An 18717-nucleotide genomic window follows, 5' to 3' on the forward strand; every position below is an offset into this window, starting at 1 on the left:
CTCAGGCCTGGGAGGGAGGCGGCCCGGCTTTGTTTAACCAGGACTAAGAACACAGCCCTATTGAGAGGCTGGGCCTCCGAGACACAGACCCCGAGGGGTAGTTGCCAAGTTGAAGGCAGCCCAAGGCTGCCAGCTTTCACCTCTTTAGTTCTGGGCTTGGCAGTAATGAGGCGAAGGGCCAGGACTTTTAACTGGCTGGGTCAGAAAGGTTTCCTCATTAGACAAACAGTTGGGGGTGAGGATGAGGGGTGGGGGGGTGCGTCTCAGTTTAGAAGGAGCTTCCAGAAAAGAGGCAGAACCCGGGGCCTGTGGGGCAGTCCCTTTCCACCCCCTCCCCGCTGACTCCCCAGGCCCTTCACCTCCACCCCAACCCCACCCACGCCATCTCCACCACAGCCTGGAGGAATGGAAGCCATGGCCAGTGGGCAAGGAAAGAGTCCAGACAGACCAACAGGTGGCCAGGGGAAGGCCCTGCCCCAAGGCTAGTTCTTGACCTGTGAGTCAGCACCTGGATAGCCCTCGGCTGGTGGGCAGACAGGCCCACAGAAGGGAGGGTTCCCTCTCTCCTGGGCGGCAGCAGGTGGCTACTGTGGCCCGGCCCCAGCCCTGGGGTCCGAAGCCCCAAACCCTGCTGGGTTTTCTCCAGAGCTCTTTGTCGGCCTGCTCCTGGCAGGGACCTAAGGCTTAGGAGGAGGTGATTCATGCAGATGAGGAAGGTGGTGGTCCAAGCTGAGTGAGGGGTCCCATCCTCTTGTCCACACGTCTCTACCGGATGTCTGCTCACATTGACTTGATCTGCCGTTCCTGTAAGGTGTCAGCTGAAGAAACAATCACAGAATCTAGAAAGTCTGAGATGCACTGCCCTAAGGGGTAAGATCCTCTGTCGTCCCCTTCTCCTCCTGCCCCCAGTCCCTCCCAGCATCAGGGTCTTTTCTGACATGACTGAGCCACTGAACTGAACTGAACTGAAGGAGTAAGATGCTCAGAGGGGAGATTCATACATCTCAGTTTCCAGGACTGTATCTCTGCAGAGTTAGCATTCAAATGTAATTCATTAAATGCTTATTAAACACCTTGTTTAATATACCCACTAACTCTGCAGAAGATTTGAGGCAGCTTACGAAGAGATGTATATAGAAAGGAGAGGTAGGGACTTCCTTGGTGGTCCAGTGGCTAAGACTCCAAGCTTCCAGTGCAGGGGACCCTGTTCAATCCCCAGTCAGGAAACTAGATCCCCCCTGCCACAATTAAACCTGGCATAGCCAAAGGAAAAAAAAATTAAAGTAGAGATAAATATAAATGGGAATAAATAATCAGGACCAGAGAAAACATACCTTAACTGACATCCAGACTAGGGAAGAGAAGTATATAGATGCAGGTGATAAAGTTCTATATATTTACTATAACTGAACTCCAAATTGACTTCTGAATTTCCTATAAGGGAGAGAGAGTATCTAGCTCTAGTATCTAGCTCTCCTCATCAGAATTCAGGAATGATACCAGCTTCTCAGGCCAAGCAAAAACCCTTTCCATCTTAAAATTTTAGAAGTAATTCTCACAATGAATGTCATATAGGAAGTGTTGTGTAACATCTTTAGCTGTCTCCCAAAGGTATTGGACTCCTGTGGCAGCTTCTGGGCATAGTCAATAAAAACTGAAAGCATTAACATTAAAATGCACCTCTGTAAAAACACGCTGATGGGGAGTCCCCTGGTGGCCTAGACGGTTAAGATTCCAGACTTTTGCTGGCGTGGCTCAGGTTCAATCCTTGTGGGGAGCCTGAGATCCCCCAAGACTCAGTGTGGCCAAAAAAAAAAAAAGCAGGTTGATGAATATTCAAGATAAAGCAACCTGAAAGAGTAGCTTTGTGTTGCTTTAGTTGGCTCCAAGTGTAACCCATCTGTCTTAGTTTGGGTTCCCCTAGGAATAGACCTTAAGAAAAGGATCCAAATGCATGTCATTTACTCGAGATACAATCCCAGTAAGCAATGGTAGTGGGTGGGCAAGTGAGACAGAGAAAAGCCCTGCAAAAGATGTATGGTCAAGTTAGTTGCTACAAAAGTAGATTAAAACCTTCCCATTGGAAATGTGGGGCTTGTTAAACAGCCTCAGAGTTATCCTACCTGGGTGGGGAAGGAGGTGGGGCATTTGTGTACCAACTCTCATCAGTCATTGGTTGAAGGCTGCTCCTAGAAGCATTAATCCCCAGGCGTTTTCAGCCTACCAGGCAGGTGGAACAGAGCAAGCTCCAGGAAGCAGAGAAAGCCTTTAGGCAAAGAGATGCAGGTGCTGCCAGGGACCTGTGGGCCAGCAGGCCTTGAAGTAGTCAAGGAGGTATGGGAGGGGGCTGACAGCATCCGCTACACCAGCCTGCTCTGTGACATCCACCCTGGGGGACACATGGTGACACTCAGCAAAAATGGTCTCCATCCTCCTGGCTCTTGTTCAGACCCGCTGATGTAGGACTTCTAGTTCTCTACAAAGTCTTCCCATAATTATTCCTAGGAGAACCCAGGGAGCGTTTTGCATGTCCTCTCAAGCCAGTCCAGTCATCTGGGCAGTGCCACCTCTTCTGGGAACAGTTTATCCTAAGTCCCAGGTCCACTGCCTTTTCTGCTGGTTCCCAGCAACGTCACAGGGAGCACCCGGCCTGTTCAGCATCATAGTCTATGCTGGACATTGACCTTTTTTCCTTCAAGTTCAAGGTGAGACGGAGCTCTCAGAAGGCCCCCCACTGAAAAGGAGAAAATGTCTTTCTCTCTGTCACATCATATCTCATTAGAGATCCACCAACACAATGCAGTCCTGATATGGACCAAAATTTTAATGAAAACAACTCTTTTGCTTTTTACGTGAAGCTACCTCTTTTCATTTCTTAGGCTCAGACAAAGCAGGGGCCAACCCAAAGAATATTGTACACATGATTGTTCCTCCCGGCCCAACAGGGTGGATTCAGAAGTCCTCTCTCTTCACCTTTGTGATACCGAGCTTTGTGACGAGGTCAAACCAGACTTCCTGTCTTTTTCCTTGGTACTATTTCCTGGGAGGTGCCTTCATCCTTCACACAAATAGATTTCCAGACAGTTTGTCTCACCGGTTTTGCCAAATTTGCTTAGACTTGTCTCAAATTGCAGCGGTAGACACAGCATAGACCAGAACTGGCATCTCCACTTGAAAAAGATAGAAATTTTAACATTTGAAGAAATGGATAAATTCAGTATTTCTCAGACAATCTTCCATAAGTGTCACCTTTCAAAGATGCCAGATGGCAGGTAGTTCAATATTATATTCCATAAAGAGACCCTGGAGTGATGACGTTCTTTGTTAAAGAATGGGACTAGATCCGTCAGTATGGAAACCAGTTGAGCAGGTTACAAGTTTGTTATTGTTTTTAAGGTGTCTAACCAGGACTCTCACCTGTGTGGAGAGTCACTCAGGAAGGCTGGAGGAGCACCCACAAATAAAAGTTTCTATGGATTTTTCCTTAGACACACATCTTATTTTGTTATAGTCCATGAACAAGTGGTCAGTGAATTTCCAAAGTTCCACACTGTAGAAACTATCCTACCTTTCTCTTCAAAGCAGCCTTTATTGAAAGGCATGTGCACTGGGTTCTTTATTATTTAAGTGTTTCTGTCCAAGTCCCTACATAGTTTTGAGGCTATGTAGGGGAGACAAGTGCCATTATAATGTGAACATGTCCTCTAATGAATGGACCACTCATATATAAGCAGCCTACCTCCTAAACCTAGCGTTCATCTCTTCATCCCCCACAGCTGCATCTACATCCGTGTTCACAAGCCTGCCTGGTGGTGAGTGGTAGATGTGGTGAGTATCTGACCCCAAAAGGCAAAGACAATGGCAAACCTGGCACAAAATGCAGGGATTTTATGAAGTCAATGAAAGTGGTGTTGAATAAACCACTGAAACTCATGCAAAGCCCTGAGAAAACCACAGGTCACTCATAATTACAGAGAAAATTGACAAAATTATTAACTTGATAGGTGCTCAGAAATAGAAGTTTTTAAAAAACATTTATTTATTTATTTGGCTGCACCAGGTCTTAGTTGCAACAAGTGAGATCTTCAAATGTGGCCTACAAACTTCTTAGTTGCAGCATGTGGTATCTAGCTCCCTGACCAAGGATTAAACCTGGGCTCGCTGCGTTATGAGCTTAGAGTCTTAGTCAGTGGACCACCAGGGAAGTCCCTGAAAGATAATTTTTGAATAACAAAGGATTTAATTCCCTTGAGAAACATAACTTTCTTTATGATCTTGCTGTGAAAGTCAAAAGGGAAAGTGATGTCTCAGGCCATGTTATATCCTGTCAGAAATCTTCCCAAAGTAAAGATTAGCTTTAAAAAAAATTTTGCTTTTTTTTTTTTTTTAAAAATACTGCATGGTTGCAATCAGAACATAACAATTTGTTAAATATGGGGTGAAATGAACTTACTTTTCACATTTTTTGTATAATTTTCAATGTAAAATTTGAATCTACCCTTTCCCCCTGCTATTTACTATGAAATAGTTTTGGTCCTCATTCTAAGTGGATTCACTTTAAGTGACCATTTCCCAAGATCAGTGAAAAATCTGTGTACCCTGAGAAGTCAGAGACAGGTAGCTTATCACTAGTATGAAATCCTTTTAAATTTTCACACTTTATCTTAAAATTTCATGAAACTTAAAATACTCTATAATTGTATCTGACAAATTACAATCTGTTCAGTTACTCACACGATTCACTAAAGATTCACTGTACATCTTTATGAAAAGGATACTCTCAGAAAATGAGTGTATTTATCCCGAAATTTTACAGGTTCCCATGGCATGTCGCCTATTTTTCTCCGGATATATGAATTTCATTTGAAACGCATGGTCATAAAGAATGATCAAAATTATTTGGGTCTTGACAATGTCCAGAGGGGAATGTTGCCATTAATTACTGTACTCAGTCATATAATAGAAAAAAATCTCAAAAATGCTCCCTTAGGAGATCTAGCCTGGAGCAATGTTCTTACTCTAGAAGGAAATTAATTATAAATGTACTCTTAAATTGCTAGGCTGATTGATCTGTGGGATTATCCTACGTGAGACAGTTCAGTTTTGGAGGATGATACGTACAGATGTGAGAGTTGAACCATAAAGAAGACTGAGTGTCCAAGAATTGATGCTTTCAATTGTGGTGCTAGAGAAGACTCCTGACTCCCTTGGACTGCAAGGAGATCAAATCAATCAATCCTAAAGGAAATCAACCCTGAATATCCTTTGGGAGTACTGATACTGAAGCTGAAGCTCCAATACTTTGGCCACCTGATGGGAAGAGCCAAGTCACTAGACAAGACCCTGATGCTGGGAAAGATTGAAAGCAGGAGGAGAAGGGGTCAGCAGATAAGATGGTTGGATAGCGTCACTGACTCAATGGACATGAATTTGAGCAAACTCCAGGAGATAGTGAAGGACAGGGAAGCCTGGCGTGCTGCAGGTCATGGTGTTGAAAAGTCGGACACGACTTAGTGACTGAACGACAACTACTCTGCCCCAGAGAGTAATTCTGTTACAGAACAATGTGAGTCACTCAGCATGGTATTCTAGGACCCTTGGTCCCTTCAATATATCTACTCCTGGATTGTGGTAAACAGAAGGCCTATCAAATCTGTAGTCAGAGGACTCCTTCCCCTCCTATTTTTAAAGCAAGTATATTCATCCATAGATAATCCTAGAGCAGATTATTGGGGTATACTTTTTAAAGTTTTAAATTTAAGGAACATCACTGGCAATCCAGGGGTTAAGACTTTGAGTTTCCACTGCAGATTAGATCCCTAGCTGGGGAGCTAGGATCCTGCATTCTGCATGGTGTGGCCAAAAAAAAAATTAAATTTAAAAAAATCATACTAAAGTTTTAAATTTAAAAGGTGCAGAAGGACAAAAGAGAAAAAAGAAAAAGAAATCAAAATGGTGTTGTGGTTCAGAATGTTCTAAACTGTTATTAGCTCTGATTCCTGAGAACTTTGATATTCATGGTGGTGCCCAAAATTAGATTTAGTATAAACGTTGACAGCTAGGGATTTGTCCTGTTCTTGCATGAGTGCTGGGTTGCTCAGTCATGTCCAACTCTTGTGACCCCATGGACTGTAACCCACCAGGCCTCTCTGTTCATAGAATTATTTAGGCAAGAATACTGGAGTGGGTTGCCATTTTCCTCCTCCAGGGGCTCTTCCCAACCCAGGGATGGAACCCACCTCTTCTGTGTCTCCTGCATTGCAAGCGAATTCTCTACCCGCTGAGACTTCAGGGAAACCCATCTTTTTCTTCTGTGATCCATTTCCTGTCCACTGAGTCAGGGCCAGTGAGGAGCTGGTGGAACCTCAAACAACCTACATTGGCTTTGACAGATTCCTCATAACCACAGGGAGAAAACCGGCCATTCATGTGCAGGGGATGTGCTTGAAAACTCCGGATGCTCCCCAAGTGAACTATTGCCCAGGAAACACAAAACTATGACTTGCTAAGAAGAAAGAGTGCACCATTTTTTTGAATGCAGTGTGTTTCATTTTATTGCTATAACAGAAAGAATGTTTCATATCATCAAATGCTTACAAAAAAAAAAAAAGTTGTGTAAGATGAAAGTTGAGAAGAACTTGTAGGGTCTCCCTTCAATTAGAAGAGAATTTTGAGCCCTGGATAGTTATGTGGGAACTGAATCTTGAACTACGGTCCAGTTGAAGACAAGCCCGGTGAAACCACTGGTATTTGAAGGCTGGTTAAAGGGTGTGATGGTCAATCACATCATAAAACTAATCCAGGTATTAAGTTTAAGATGGTCTGGTTTAATGGAAAGAGATTGAACCTTATGGTGATTCCACCACCTCTGGCTGTGTAGCTTTGGCAAAATTGCTCATCCTTTCTGTTTCTCATTTGTAAAAAGAGGGTAATATTGAAATAACATCTACCTTCTGGGCTGTCATGAGGATTAGAAATCTGCCAGCCTTGTTTCTGTTAAAAGCGTGGTGAAAAGAAACTGTGATTTTCACTGTGAGAAGACATTCTAGACTTAGAAGTGTTGTTCCCGGAGAAATGCTTCCATTAAACACTGTTTTAATGTCTTGAGATCAATTTTAATTGAAGATTATCATAAGAAGTTATCATAAGAATTCTGAACAATGTTATTCATTCTGGGTCATTGGGATTCTTTTCCAGGATAGGACAAATTACTTTGAATTTAGCCCCAGAAAGAAGTGTCCTATTTTCATTTGCTTTTTATCAATGAGAATCACAGTGTTAAATTTTTGTTTAGTTGCCAGGAAGTCTAGGACTGAACTAACTAAACTAAGTAAGCTTTTGTTTTCCTCTTCCTCCCTATATGGTTTTGGGGGTTTTACTTCTATTTTAAGTCTTATTTTCTATGTGTATATTACCACTACTAATACTTCTACTTCTGATTCCTTGGAGAAGGAAATGGCAACCCACTCCAGTATTCTTGCCTGGGAAATCTCATGGACAGAGGAGCTTGGTAGGCTACAGTTAATGGGGTGAACTAGAGATCTGAAGCCAGATTCTTTGTCTTTTTTGTTTCAAGTTTCTCAGAGGTGCCATGAGGCATGTGGGATATTAGTTCTCTGACTAGGAACTGAACCCACACCCTTTACAGTGGAAGCACAAAGTCTTAACCACTGGACCAACAGGGAAGTCCCCAGATTCTCATCTCTAAGTTCTGGGTTATTCTTGCAGCTCCATCACTAATCTTTTTCAGAAGTGGACAAACTGTATATAAATGACTTGCACTGTCTTTCTGGTCTGTTCCACCCTGCCCAGATGTGACTACTCACATGCATTATGATGGTTGGTGTTTGTCTGTTTGAACAGCATACCCGGCTGTTCTGGTGATTAAGGACATTCTGCTTGGGAAGATGAGGGATAAGCCCATGTATGGAGCTCCTCAAGGAGTAAGCTCTCTGTACACAAGAGCATCACCGCTAGGCACCAGGCTGGATATGTGACCAAAGTCCTGTCCTGCCTGGTTCCAAAGCATTTGTGGTTGACCTTAGTTACTTCATTTAATCTCTCAACAGCTTAATGAGGCAGGTGATGATCTCCATTGTCCAGACAGGAAAACAAGGGTTAATTCTTTGATGACTCTGTCTGTGGTTCCAATAATATTAGTTACTATATACCAGAGACAAAAAGAACACTGTCAGTTATGGATTATTTTCTCATTTTTTGAGGAGGAAATCAGAGAAATTAAATAATTTAAATCATTTGCCCCAAATACAACAGAACCCAGTCTTTACTGGATCCTTCTGAGTTCTTCTTTTCCTCCACCTCTTGCTCTTACTTCTGTTCTTTATCATTTTTTTTTAAATAAAATTTTCCTGGCATATAATTTAAACATACCAAGAGTTCTGCAAGGCTTGGTAAGAAATACAGCAGAGCCCCTGCTCCAGCCAGTTCCTTCTTTAACTCCTTTTAACTGATTCTTTACTTTCATATTGTTAAGTAGCAAGATTATACCACTACTTTTAATTTTTCAATGTTAGGCATTTCTTAAAAATTTTAACACAGGCATTGCTTTATTCCCCATTATGGAAGAAAAGGATTTATCTGTCTTTGACCAAATCCCCCTGCCCTGGTCACACACCCACACACGTTTTCTGACCCACTCAACCTGTCTTTTCCCAGTATAACTGGATCATGTTTTGGGTTAGATCAACATTCAATATTTACCTTATTATGAATATATAAACACTATTCACAGCCAAGTCATAAGTACATAATGATTGTTTTCCTTTTTCTGCTAAATTTTTCTCTTAGTGTTAAAAATCATTTTGGTTTGTTTGTTTAGTTGTTTTGTTTTCTATGTGTTTGTTACTTATTTAGTCCAAACTCTTCCCACATTGAGTGTTGCTTCTCATTTATCTCAAATGCTGAAACTTCTTAGGTATTTTATCCATCTCATTTTCTTTTTTTTTTTAATTTTTAAAAATATTTATTTAGTTACTTGGCTGTGCCAGGTCTCGCAGCACATGGGATCTTCAGTCTTCATTGCAGCATGCAGAATTTTTAGTTGTGGCATGCAAACTCTGCCTGCAGCATGTGGGATCTAGTTCCCTGACCAGAGATCGAACCTGCACCCTCTGAATTGGAAGCATGGAGTTTTCACCACTAGGCCACCAGGGGAGTAAGTCTCCCTGTGGAAAACTCTTGATGTCATCTGATAATATTTCTCAGAAAAACTTTATTTGGTCTCCTCCCTGGAGAGTATAAGCCTGGCTTTCACCATTTATGGGAAAAAGACTGGTGGTCTTCACATTCAGTCTGTAAACTGGCACTTAATTCCCATGTGTTCATGTACCTCTGATTGTGCATGATATGCCTCAGTCTAGAAACTATCTGTTTGATCTCCTCTTCTCTAGAGAGGTCCAGTCTATGCTGGGGATGGGAATGTAGAGTAAGGGAAAGGATCTGGGTCTTGTCGGCTTTTTGAACAAAAATTTTTTTACGAGCTGACGTTCAGAAAAATAATTTATTTTTGGCTGCACTGGGTCTTATTGCTGTGCATGGGTTTTCCCTAGTTGTAGCAAGAGGGGGCTACTTGCTAGTTGCAGTGCACAGGCTTCACATTGCGATGACTTCTCTCCTTGAGGACCACGGAACCTAGGCGTGTGGCTTCAGTGACCCACATGTGACCCAGTGTGGGTCATGTGACTGGTCATCTTTAACCAGGAGTTGTGGTACATGGGCTTAGTTGCTCCACAGCCTGTGGGATCTTCCCGGAACAGGGATTGAACCCATGTCCCCTGCATTGGCATGTGGATTCCCAATCACTGGACCACCAGAGAGGTGCTTGAGCCAACTTTTAATCTCCTTGTTCTCAGTGCTAACTTTGCCCCTCTCCTTTCTAGAATTATCTTATATCACTAATTCCTGAGTCTTTGAAAGTTCTGAGATACAATTTGCAGTGTTCATGTCTGAGTTAGGATTTAACTTTCTCCATCCTGCTTAGACTGTTTCCACTTATTAATGTGGTATTTATTACATGTGCTTTCTAGCCTCCAAAATTGTGTTGCTATTGTCTCCTTTCCCATGTCTTTGTGGGTTTATACTTTTGTTTGTTTATTTGTTTCCTTTAATCTTTGTTTTAGTGGGATTTGAGGAGGAATGAAGTTAAGGAAGTTAAGGAATGAAGTTAATGTGTTCAATCTGCCTTCTTTAACCAGGAGTTCAAGCCTATGCTTGGATATGATCTCCACTGTTCTATCCTGCCTGCCGAGACACAGTCATAGTGATGATAATGATGGTGAAGATGATAAGACAATTATTCAGCTTTTATGATCTGTCAGATACTATTTTAAGCTTACGAACAGTAACCATATACTAGTTGGGTCACTATGAAAACGTAAGGGTCCCTTAATTTTTGGCTTCACCTCTACCAGCTTTGTAACTAACTTCTCTCTGCCTTAGCACCTATCTGCCTTTCAGGGCTGTCTTGCAGATTACGTAATATAAGACGTGAAGTTCTCAGCACAGTGTCTCCAAGTAGTGAGTATTCAGAAAACAAAAAACGCACTAGGATGGAGAAAACAGAAGGACTGTCCCCACAAGAAGTCGCGTGTGTGTGTGTGTGTGTGTGTGTGTGTGTGTTCTGGAAACAGACCCCAGGGTGGGGGATTTTGGTTCCCAGGAACCACCTGAGATTTCCAAGTCTCCATGTGTGTCCCCCCGCCCTGTGACTGGACCTTTCTCTGTCTCTTTCTGGCTCTGCCTTTTTTCTTCACCGTGCTCCTCTCCATGTCCCAACCCTTCTGTTAATAACTTGTGTGCCTTTGTTTATTTGCTCATTCAACCCACATGCGAGCCCTGTAAGAAAAGCATTTCTATCCTCCTTTGCAAATAGGGAAACTGAGGTGAAGAGCCATGGCCAAGGTCACATGGTACGTGGTACCCAGAGCCTGTGCTCTTCACCCAGGCTGGCCTTAATTTTCCCAGAGCCTCCTTGTCTGTATTTTAGATCATCCTTTCTTCTGCCCACCAAACCTACTGACCATTTTGTTTTCATTCTCTTTAGATTATTTCCTTCTCCATGAACGTTTCTCATGCACAAACTTCTTGTCTCATCACTTTGCCTCGTTTCTTGCTCCCAGGGGAGTTTTCCAACACAGCTTGGGTTCAGAAGCCTAATATGTAAAAGTGGGGCTTGGCAGGGCTACAAGAAGTCCTCCTCGGAGTCCAGACCTAAAACACACACACACACACACACACACACTGCCCTCAAGCAGCTGTCTCACTCCCCTCACCAAGCAGACGGTCGAGAAGTCCCTGCTCCAGGTCACACGTGGGTAATCCTCGTGATTCTATATGTCAGCTGTGATCTGGTTTGATGTCCGCTTGCCTCATCTTGTGGTTCCCGCATGTGCTTGAAGACCACTGCCATTCTCCTGCGTTCTTCTTTCCCACCATCTGGTGACTGAGAAATTGATCTCCTCTGTGGAGAGCCCTGGCAACAGACCATCCAGCTGCCCCCTCTTCCTTGGGGTGACTGGTCTACGGGGTCGTTGTCAACCAGAATCTCTGCCTCCGCTCCCAGGAAACACCTTCTCCTGATCTGAGCTCCCCAGGGGTCTCTCTCTGCATCTACTCCCCTGTCCTTTAGCAGATCGTGTTAATTCCCTTCGCTTGGGTGTAGGGATGAGGCATAGAGGGGTGGGAGAAAAAGATCTCCTATGGGCTCAGCTTTCTTTCTATACATGACTTACTCATGGACTCCTCGCCTTGACCCTCATTTTATATCATGAGAAACCGAAGCCCAGAAAGGCTCACGAAGAAAATGTTCCTAAGTGCTGTAAGGTGATACAGCCAGAAAATGCTAGAACTGGAATTCCTCTCATCCTTGATTTCAGAGAAAGTGAGACGATAAAAAGAGAGGATCGTGGCAGTGGTCAGGAGGGAAGCTTCTGATGTGGACACTCAGAGGGTGCTTGGAGAAAGAGGCCTGGTGGAGACCTCAGACCACACTGGCCTGGTCAGACTTTGTAAGTCTGAGCACTGTGAACGTGGGAAAGGGGCAGTGGCAGTGGGGAGATGCCCAGCCACGGGGACCAGGGCCGAGGGCTTCTGCTGCCGTCAGGCCCTGAGCATCTGATGCCTAGCGATGCCCCCAGATCTCTTTGTCTGTCCCCCAGTGCTGGGCACAAGCTCTGGAGTTAGGAGTCAGCACGGGCAACCCTGGCTGCTGAGGGCTCAGTGTCAGCGGAATCCAGGAGCACGGAAGAGGGCAGGCTGAGCTGCCCGCGCTCCCCACGTGGGCCGGGGCCTCCATGGAGTAGACAGCCATGGCCTCTGAAAGGCAGCCACTCCAAAGGCTGCATTGTTCTCTGGTTTTTCCTCTGGGACTCCAGGACCAGGATGAGGGAAAGCGGCATTTGGGCAGGAACCTGGTTTACATTTCAGATAGAGACTCTAATTGATTCAGACCTGAGCCTCTTCATTTCTCGTTATCCCTGGAGCCACTGAGCTCCTTTCATGTTCCTGGAGACCCAGGCTTCCCCCTCTCCAGCAAGACACCGGGTTAATCCATTCCTGGCACTCAGACGCAAACATGTGTCCCCAGGCCACTGTTTGCTGGCAGAGGAGGGGCGGTGGGCAAAAGCTGACAGCATCAGCAAGTTATAGAATCAGCACCCACTCTGTTCCTCCATGTCAGGCTCCCCCCCTTGCTCTTGGGCCCGCCCCTGGTGCCGTCTGGACTGGATCCCCGTGGGTTCCCACCACCTCCGTCCCTTGCTGCTAGCCTGGACAGATATCGAAAGAAGGCCACCTCCTAGGCAGTTTGAACATCAGGCTCTTATTTCTTTGTGATTTTGTGCAAGTCATTTAATTTCTTTGTCCTCCATGTTCCTTACCTGCAGACTATGAGCACTGGGCCTTTTCCTTCCTGAGTATTTTCATTTTTTATTTTTTTATTACAAAAGCAATGCATACTTTTGGGCTTCCCAGGTGGCTCAGTGGTAAAGAATCTGCCTGCCAATGCAGGAGACATGGGTTGGATCGGGATTGGGTCAGGAAGATCTTTTGGAAAAGGAAATGGCAAGTCACTCCAGTACTCTTGCCTGGGAAATCCATGGACAGAGGAGCCTGGCAGGGGTCACAAAAGAATTGGACACAAGTTAGCAACTACACAACAACAATATATACCTTTGTTAAAAGAATTTTTTAAAGTATGTACATATATAGAGGCCATCCTATTTGACAGTTTGGTACAAAGTTTTTCCAACTTTTTAAAAGTAAATTTTAAATATATATATATATGTATATATATAGCTTTGTTATACATAAACACTATATACAGACTGTTCTGAAACATGTATTATTTAATATATTATGGATATTTCCCATATAAAGATGTACAGCTCTTCTTCAATCTTTTTAACAGCTGGATAGGATTCTGTGAGAGGTACCATAATTTATTCACCTATTTTCCTGTCAGTAGACAACAGAATGTATCTAAATGCCATAATGAGATTGCTTTGTGGTAGACTTGATACAGGGTGATCGTCCAGCTCAGGGCTCACATGGAGGCTGGTTATGTGATGACCCTCTGTCTCGGGGAACTGTTCCCCCCTTCTCCATCCTTTAACCTGTTGTCCAAATACATGCAGGGTCATGCTGCTTCCAGGGTGCTAGGGTGGCGAGAGTCCCTCAAGCTGGACCAGAGTGGAGCCCATTCCCAGGATCCCTCACACCAACCTCCTCCAGGAGAGAGCAGCCTGATTTTCTTTCTGGTTAGGAAACCTAGATGACAAAAACCCAGGAGCTACCAGGGGGCTTGAATTAATGAAACCAATACACAGAGCGTGAGAAATAAGGAAGATTTCCTTCCTTCCTTTTTTTAAAAAAAAATATAGGGCATTTTGGCCATGGTATAGATTTCATTTATTTATTTTTGTCGGAATACATGGTATGTGGGATATTAGTTCCCTGACCGGGGTCGAACTTGTGCCCGTTGCAGTGAAAGTACAAAGTCTTGACCACTGGACCACCAAGGAAGTTCCTGCTTCCTTTCTTTTTAACCAAAGGTCTAGATCACTTCTAAGGTCCCCCAGCCTCTTATATTCTGTGACTCTGAGAGGGGGACTTCAGAGGGGACACCAGAACTCCTCCTGGGCTTCCTTTCTGCTCCATCAAAGTCTCTCTGACCACCTCCCCCTGCCCCCACCACTGCCAGCTGGGAGCCCCTGAAGCTTTGGCAAGGCCTCTTCTCCTCTGTCCTTATCTCTTGGGTCTTTCCATTGCAGAGTCTCCAGGGTCTGCTCACTGGAATGGCATCTGTGACACAAGAACAGAGTCCTTTGAGGGGCATCATTTGAAAACTATCGTCAGTTACTTACATGTCAGTGTAGCTTTCATGTCTTTTCATAAGAGCAAGTATAACGCAGGGAGATCAAGAGAACCTTGAGCACACTCAATTAGTCAGCGAGCATTTACTAAGCACTGCCAGAGCTCCAGACACTGGGGAGAGAAAGTTTCAAGCTCCTGGTCCCTACACTGTCGGCTCCTTTAACCACTGGCTCCCTGGTAGCTTCTGCATTTCCACTCCTGCCGTCCCTTGAGGCAACTGGATCATCCAATACGAGTACTCCCTCTCCTATCTTTAAACCTCTTGCATCCGGAACTCCTGCCTCCTCTGTTCCTTCTTCCCTACCTGCATAAAATGAGGGCAAGAGCACCTGCTTTGTAGGGTTCTCAGGATCAGATGATCTAGTGTATATGGATGTGCTTTGTGAACGGTGAAGCACTGTGGTTGCTAATACCCAGGAAGAGAGGAAGTGCAGAAGGCGAGGGGGCAGAAGATAATTGGGAGGGCAGAGAAGGTTAGGCCCAGAGGACCCCACACTGGTGGAACTGGGCTGCCAGGGAGAGGTGAAGAGCTGTGGAATGCAGAAGGGATTCAACCGTCAGCCCAGGGGTCAGCACCCCCCCTTCAACCCCAACATTATTTATCTCCCTGGAAAGGGTGGCCTCAAGAGGCTTCTAGGACCTATCTTTAGCAGCGGATGCAGAGGCCTGGCAGCCTCTCCTGTGGGACATCTGTCTGTCTGTCTATGCATCCATCTCTCAAACCCTTGAGGAGCAGGCAGGAGGCTCAGCCGAGCTCCCCCTCCCCTCCCCCCTTCCCCAGGGCCTATTTCTCAGACTTCCTGAGATCGATGGAGATGGACAAGGAGATGCGAGCACCTGGGAGCGCTGTTAGGGCTGGGGTGTCTGCATCTGGACTTTTCACTCTCCGCCCCCCTACCACCACCACCGCAAAGGGTCACCGTGGGGCAGCGGGGCCAGACAGCTCCGGGATGCGGGGCTCCCCAGAGGCAGGGCTGGGATATCAAAGCTGGAAGCGCGGGGCCTGTCCACCGGCTTTGTGAGCCCGCTCCCATCGCGGCAGGAACGCCTGACTGTTCAAACTGCATTCGTGCCGCACTCCCAACCTGCATTCCTGATTGGTCACGGCCTGGCCCCAGCTGCATTCCTGGGCTAGAGGAGGCAGAGGGGCCTGGCCTCTTTGTTCTTCCCAAATCAGGGCTCAGAACCATGACAGGCTGATCACATTACCCCGCTGAGGTCAGCCTGGCAGGAATGACCCCTCCCTCTCCTCCCCCACCTTATCAAGATGGAACTGCCCGCCCCGCACCACCTCGCTCCCTTACCTGGGTCTTTATAACCGAGTCCGGTGGGTCTTAGCTGAGGAAGGAAAACCTCCCAAACCACGCTCTGCAGCCGCCTTCCAAGGTCAGATGCTGGGAGCGCTGCCCAGACCCTCATTCCAGGGCTTGTCCAGTTCTGGGCCATCTCTGAGGGCTGCAGCTGCTCTGGGTGGGTCTAGCTGTCCTCTTTGTTGTTGGACCCTTCAGAACCCACATGTGCCTGATAACATTTAAGATCTGGGCTCAGCATCAGAACGAGCCCAGCTTTCAGAATAACCATAGTTTAGATGCTATTCCGTCATAAGCCCCATTTGAACCACTGCCCACTTTACCAGAGTAAATTCTTACCACCTCCCTTCCCGTCCTAAGCCTGGTTGCAAAAATGCAAGCTTTGACATCTGGCCTGCCTCATTTGATAACCTGGCTCTGCCACTGACTTGGTGTGTGACTTTGGGTGACTTATTTAACCTCTCTGGGCCTCAGTTTCGTCATTTGCAAAACTAGAAGATCTAACTGAAGATTTAAAGAGATGTTGTGTGATACGCTTCTGGCACATAGTGGACACATGACAAATGTGACTTTTCCTGCTGTGTTCCATCTCTCTGGAAGGAATGACCTCAAGCTGAGTCTTCACGAGGTAGCTAATACCCTTTCCTCCTTTCTCTGAATTCCTGAAGCCTCAAGGGTGAGGGCCAGGCTCTCTGGAGACGGGCTAGACACAAATTATCCTGTGTTGTGCTGAAGAGTTTTCTGTGTCAGTCTTTGTCTCCCCAGAGAGCTTGCTGGCATTCCAGGAAAGACCTTTTACTTTGTTATTCCTTTAACAAATATGTGCTGCACCGGGGCCATCCGGGACTAAGCAGTGGGGAAGCCAGTCAACTTTCCTGCTCTCACGATGAAGCTCCAATCCATCCCACGAGGAGCTGCAAGATGTTTTCCCCGGATGCAATCACTGCTGTGATGGGAAAGGACAGCCACCATGAGAACATTACAGGGAGTTCGGGGGCTTTGGGAAGCCTCCTCTGAGGAAATGACATTTAAGCTCAGATCTGAAACCTGGCAGGGATAAGGGGGAGGACTCCAGTCCTGGCTGAGAACGGAAGCACAGCTGTGAGATGGTGGCGGACTTCGCAGCCCCATAAGGAAGCTGCATTGTGTTCTAAGTGAAATAAAAAGCTGTGGTGAGGCTTTGAGCAGAGGAATGGTGTAATCCCATGTCACTTGGTAGAGAAAAGAAAAGAGGTGGGGTGGAGGGGTGGTGGCCAGAGTGGAAAATGGTGGGATTTCTCAGGCTGCTCAAACGGCAGTCCAGGCTGGAGCTGCAATATCTTTTTTTTGTTTCCCCCCTCCTTTTTTTCATTGTTTTTTCTTTTTTAAAAAATTTATTTTATTTTTGGCCATGCTAGGTCTTCGTTGCTGCTTGGGGCTTTCTCTAGTTGTGGTGCGTGGGCTTCTCATTACGGTGGCTTCTCCTGTTTGAGAGCACGGGCTCTCTGGTGCATGGGTTCAGTAGTTGGAACTCACAGGCTCTAGAGTTCAAATTCAGTAGTTGGGGCGCATGGGCTTAGCTGCCCCAGGCGTGTGGAATCCATCAAACTCATGTCCCCTGCATTGGCAGACAGATTTTTTTTTTTTAAATTCCCTGGAGGGGGTGCACCATTCCTGGAAGTACTGCAATACCACGTTGATGTGTGGAGTGGACGGAGTAAACTCCTGTTCCAACTCCCTGCTCCAGTTCAGTTTAGTTCAGTTGCTCAGTCGTGTCTGACTCTTTGCAACCTCATGGACTGCAGGACGCCAGGCTTCCCTGTCCATCATCAACTCCCGGAGCCTGCTCCAAAAATCCATTTAATATGTTGTCCTCGGATAGAGGATGTATCAGATATTAAAATGATAACAACAGATGCTACACTTGATCTTAGCCAAAAGGCTGAGAAGTGATGGAAGACAGATTCTTAACTACTGGACCATCAGGAAAGTCCTTTCTTTTCTCTTTTCTGGCATCCAGTCCCATCACTTAATGGCAAATAGATGGGGGAAAAGTAGAGGCAGTGACAGATTTTATTTTCTTGGGCTCCAAAATCACTGCAATGGCGACTGCAGCCCTGAAATTAAAAGACACTTGCTCCTTGGAGGGAAAGCTACAACCAATCTAGACAATGTACTAAAAAGCAGAGACATCACTTCGCTGACAAAGGTCTGTATAGTCAAAGCTATAGTTTTTCCAGGAGTCATGTACAGATGTGAGAGTTGGTCCATAAAGAAGGCTGAGCACCAAAGAAGTGATACTTTTGAATTGTGGTTCCGGAGAAGACTCTTGAGAGTTCCTTGGACTGCAAGGAGATCAAACCAGTCAATCCTAAAGGAAATCAACCCTGAGTATTCACTGGAAGCACTGTTCCTGAAGTTGAAGCTACAATACTTTGGCCACCTGGTGGGAAGAGCTGACTCATTGAAAAAGACCCTAATGCTGGGAAAGGTTGAAGGCAAAGGGAGAAGAGAAAGGCAGAGGATGAGACGGTTAGATAGAATCACAGAGTCAATGAACATGAATTTCAGCAAACTCCAGGAGAGAGTGGAGGACAGAAGAGTCTGGCATGCTACAGTCCATGAGGTCACAAAAAGTCGGACAAGACTTAGCAACTGAGCAACACCAACAGGGAAATGATAGCTTTATTGCTTTGCCAGGCAAAGGGAGACACACTGGGCTTCTACCTTGAAAACTATGTGCTCCCTGATATCTTTTTAAATCTTCATAGTTACTCTACTTTTACAGATGAAGAAACTGAGGCCCAGAGAAGCTACGTAAGTCATCCGAAGTCACACAGTAAGTCAGTGCAGAACCACCCTGAGGAGGTATTGTGGCCTGAATGCCTGTGTCCCCCCAGATGCGTATGTTGAAGCCCTACCTGCTCCCAATGTGCAGGTATTTGGAGGTGGGCCTTTGGGAGGTGATTAGAGCTGGATGAGGTCATGAGGCTGGGATTGGTGCCCTTATAAGAAGATAAAGAAAGCTCTCTCTCTC

The 18717-nt window shown here is 45.5% G+C and overlaps 1 non-coding gene across 1 annotated transcript; it reads right to left on the reverse strand.

Moving 5' to 3' along the window:
* Nucleotides 1–17440: 17440 nt before the first annotated feature.
* On the reverse strand, nt 17441–17634 carry LOC139031932 (U2 spliceosomal RNA). The gene has a single exon (XR_011484485.1). It is a non-coding gene; the product is annotated as a U2 spliceosomal RNA (small nuclear RNA).
* Nucleotides 17635–18717: the final 1083 nt, after the last annotated feature.

This window comes from Odocoileus virginianus, chromosome 28 (assembly GCF_023699985.2).
Source record: "Odocoileus virginianus isolate 20LAN1187 ecotype Illinois chromosome 28, Ovbor_1.2, whole genome shotgun sequence".
In the NCBI taxonomy this organism is placed as follows: Eukaryota; Metazoa; Chordata; class Mammalia; order Artiodactyla; family Cervidae; genus Odocoileus; species Odocoileus virginianus.